The sequence below is a fragment of the Limulus polyphemus genome, unplaced genomic scaffold (assembly GCF_000517525.1).
Source record: "Limulus polyphemus unplaced genomic scaffold, Limulus_polyphemus-2.1.2 Scaffold4684, whole genome shotgun sequence".
Taxonomy (NCBI): Eukaryota; Metazoa; Arthropoda; class Merostomata; order Xiphosura; family Limulidae; genus Limulus; species Limulus polyphemus.
The window spans coordinates 24,806-28,585 of NW_013670294.1; the positions used below are offsets into that span (position 1 = coordinate 24,806).

At 35.6% G+C, this 3,780-nt stretch overlaps 1 protein-coding gene across 1 annotated transcript in view; it reads right to left on the bottom strand.

The window, feature by feature from the left end:
- LOC106471535 overlaps positions 1-1,062 on the bottom strand; it is a 22,982-nt gene extending 21,920 nt beyond the window's left edge. Inside the window, exon 1 of the mRNA XM_013932134.1 lies at positions 422-1,062. The gene's annotated coding sequence lies outside the window, so the exon portion shown is untranslated. The remainder of the gene's footprint in view (positions 1-421) is intronic.
- Between the last annotated feature and the right edge of the window lie 2,718 nt (positions 1,063-3,780).

Genomic DNA, 3,780 nt, shown 5'->3' on the forward strand with positions numbered 1-3,780 from the left:
ATAATGCCACCCACAGCTGAAAGGGCGAGTATGTTTGGTGTGATGGGAATTCGAACCCGCAACCCTCAAATTCCGAGTCAAGCGCCTTAACCACCTGGTCATGCCGGGCCACGGGACTAAACATTGTAGCTTCATCTTAATATATTGCTTACTTATTATAAGCTACAAATGTAATTTGTGTTACTTAGAGTAAGTTTGCTGTAACAAAAGTTATAGCAACTTGTTCTCCATAATTTGCTCAAACAAAATGTGTATTGCTGAATAAGTTGCTTATTTAACTACATGTCTTAGATATTACTAAACATGGTCTGATAATAGTTTAACAATACATAACACCATTAAGTTGTTAAACTATTTACATAAAATAATTTCTGTTTGATTAAAGCAATATACATTAACAAATAAATAACGGATATCTTACACTTTCCATACTTGAAGTATATCTGTTTTTGGCATCATTAATATTAGACATGGGCCTTGCCCACATTCCACGACCCCGAGCATGGTGGAAAACTCCACGTCCATGTAAAAAATTATTTCCATTAAATATATTTTTCTCTGAAGTATACCATGGTAGAACTAAATGACTGTTCACATTTTGGAGTCCTGAATTTATATATGGAGGTGGTAATCTGGGTTCAACATTTTGAAACTGTGGACCCTTATAAGTTTCAAAGTAGGATGGAGGACCAAATCGTGGTGATGGAAGACGCCAATTATTGGTAACGTCACCTACTGCACTAAAGTTTGTCATGTTTGAAGACCAAAGACCATGACTACGATTAGGAACGGGAGGGACGTTACAGACAGGATAGCGGTTAGGCCTAAAAATTGGAATATTAAAACTGTTTTCATGTCGTGGCAAAATTGCTTCTTGACAGTAATTAAAACCTGTTTTTGAAGTAATTAACGAAGGATTCTGATTATTGGTGAATTCCATCATATTATTTCCCGATACTGATATTAGGTAGTTCGAAATATAAATATTGTGTTAATCACAACTTGAACACAACATGCCGTTCAAAGAAAGTCGCCATCTTTTATGAATATTCTCTCAGTAGCATAAGACAGTAAAAACACAATAAAATAAAGATAATATATTTTTTATATCCGAAAATAAATTCATTTTTAAAAAATTAACTGCGTAATCATCGATATTTAGAACGCAATTTAAAGAATTATAAAAATCATACAATTGAATATTGTCTGTTTATCTAATGTGATACAGAAAATTACACATAAGATAATCAAATTTGGGTTTAGACTAAAATCATTTAATTTCTTTCTTTTTTTCGGATGATCATTTCATATCATGAAAAGGATATTATTTGTTTATGTCGTAGCCATTAATTCATCGTTTTTCCGGCTTTTATTTGTGAGCTGTATATGAGAAATGTATCTCGTGCCCTCAACTCCTTTTATGATATTTTTCTATTTTGTATACTTTGAGATACCGAGCCATATGGATATGTTATTTAACTAAGTGAAACATTCCCAGTCTGACTTACTTATATTTATACTTGAATAATCCTATATGCGAGTGCGTAATTACAGCTGTATGTCTAATTAATATCTAATAAACTAATAAAGAAACGATCTTTTCTCTTCGACACTACATTGAAAATAATGAATCTGTGACATGTTTTTACTTTCCATTCTGATTCGGATGTATTTGGCTGCTCGCTCACTTATAATAGCGTTTATCAATCCCAAACTGTCCCATTCTTGCCAGAGAGAACTCGTATACTAATAAGCCATTTTATAAGGTATTCCATCTAATATTAAGATGGACTACTTTTCGACACAATAAGAGTTTTATAAGCTATGTTTTAATGTAGATGAATATTTGCTAGACGGAGCTTGTCATTGCATCGTAATGACGCAACATCTAGAAGTTTCAAGTATAAAAAAGGCCAAAGGGAGTTAATTAGTAAAGTATTCAGTTACAGAATTAGACAGTGAGAATTATTACATTTATTCATCTGTGATTCAGTTAGTCAATGACTTAGCGTGTTTTTATTGATTAATTAGCAAAACAAATCTGTTAGTCAGTTTCTAAGTAGCTTAGACGTACTTCAGTTTTGGAGTTTCTGATGAAAAGTTTGTTTCTGAAGTTAGGCTTACCAGTGAACGCAGCCTGTAGCAAACGTATGAATAAATAAAATAATTTGTTATTGTTATGTGAACTGGACTGGGAATTATTTTACTAAATAATTATTCCTAAAGAATCGACTAAACAATAAAACAGATTACAACAGTAGTCTGAATTTAGAGTGGTATTATTCCATAAAATGGCAGAATGTATTGTTACGACAGCGGAACTCACGTGACGCTAGTAACACGTGATGATTATCTAGAAGATTCACGAAGAGGCGAGATGTACGCTTTTATAGTATATAAGCCAGCAAATAAAGTGACGGCAAGAATATAGTTGCAGATAGAGAGATTGAACATATAGACACGGATAATCGAGTCAAGCGGGTACCATAAGTAAAGTGCGTGAATCGTTGTGAATTATAGCGTGTGTTAAGTTAAAGTGACTGTGGAAATTAAGTGTATTTTAAAATTGAATTAAGAAAGAATAAAGTAGATTTATTTAAGAAAGGACTTGTATTGCTGAAGTTTCTCAGAAAGAATTTCTATGGAAAATTAAGAAACGAACACAGAAACATAACAAATTGGTGTCAGAGAGTGGAACGGAAAAAAAGAAGATGGAAACGAGAGGTGGCAAATCAAATTACAGCTTAGCAGATTTGATGTCAGCAATACAAGAACAACAAAAGAAACAAAAAGAACGAGAAAAGAAACAAGAAGAGAGATTACAGCAGTTCTTGGAAGATAAAGAAAAGAAACAAGAAGAGAGATTACAGCAGTGGCAAGAAAACTTGCAACAGTGGCAGCTCGAACAGCAAAATAAAAAAGAGAGATTACAGCAGTTGTTGGAGGAAAAAGAAAAGGAACGAGAAAATAAACAAGAACAGAGACTACATCAGTGGTTGGAAGAAGAAAGTATCCAACAGTTGAGAGAAAGCCAGAGTACACAAATGGAAAACATTAGTAAATTTCAAAGCGAGTTAAATACATTAAAGAATGATTTACTGTCTTTTACACAAAGAGGATATATTAGCCATCGACCTAATCAGCCTCAGACAAGGGGAAGCCCCTTCCAGACCCCGCAGCTAAGCCATAATGCAGACATCTTCAGTCCTGTCAGAAGTCACATTCCAGACACGAGTGTCAGCAATAGGGGTGATCTAGTACAAAGGAAGCCACAGGAATTCGATGGAAAGGCACCATGGGAAGCATATAGAGCACAATTTGAGCTTCTGGGAGAAATGAATGGATGGACTGAGGAGCAGAAAGCAGTGTACTTGGCAACGGGCTTGAAGGGTCAACCACTGGAAATACTTAGACAGTTGTCAGCAGACGACAGACACAACTATAGAGCACTGGTAGTGGCTCTAGAACTCGGGTATGGAACCCAAAATCAGTCTGAAATCTACAGGGCTAGGTTTAGGACTAGAGTCCATGCTAAAGGTGAGAGTCTGCAAAAGCTAGCACAGGACTTGGAAAACATGGCACACAAGGCCTACCCAACTGCACCACCGATCTCCTCAAGCTGTTGCTAAGGGATCAGTTTGTAGACACCTTGGACAGTCCACAACTGAAGATACATGTTAAGCAAGCACATCCTTCTCCTATGCACGATGCAATGGCCAGAGCTCTTGAATTCGAATCCTATGTTAAGTCCAGCACAGAGATACCAAGGTTGGTACAGTC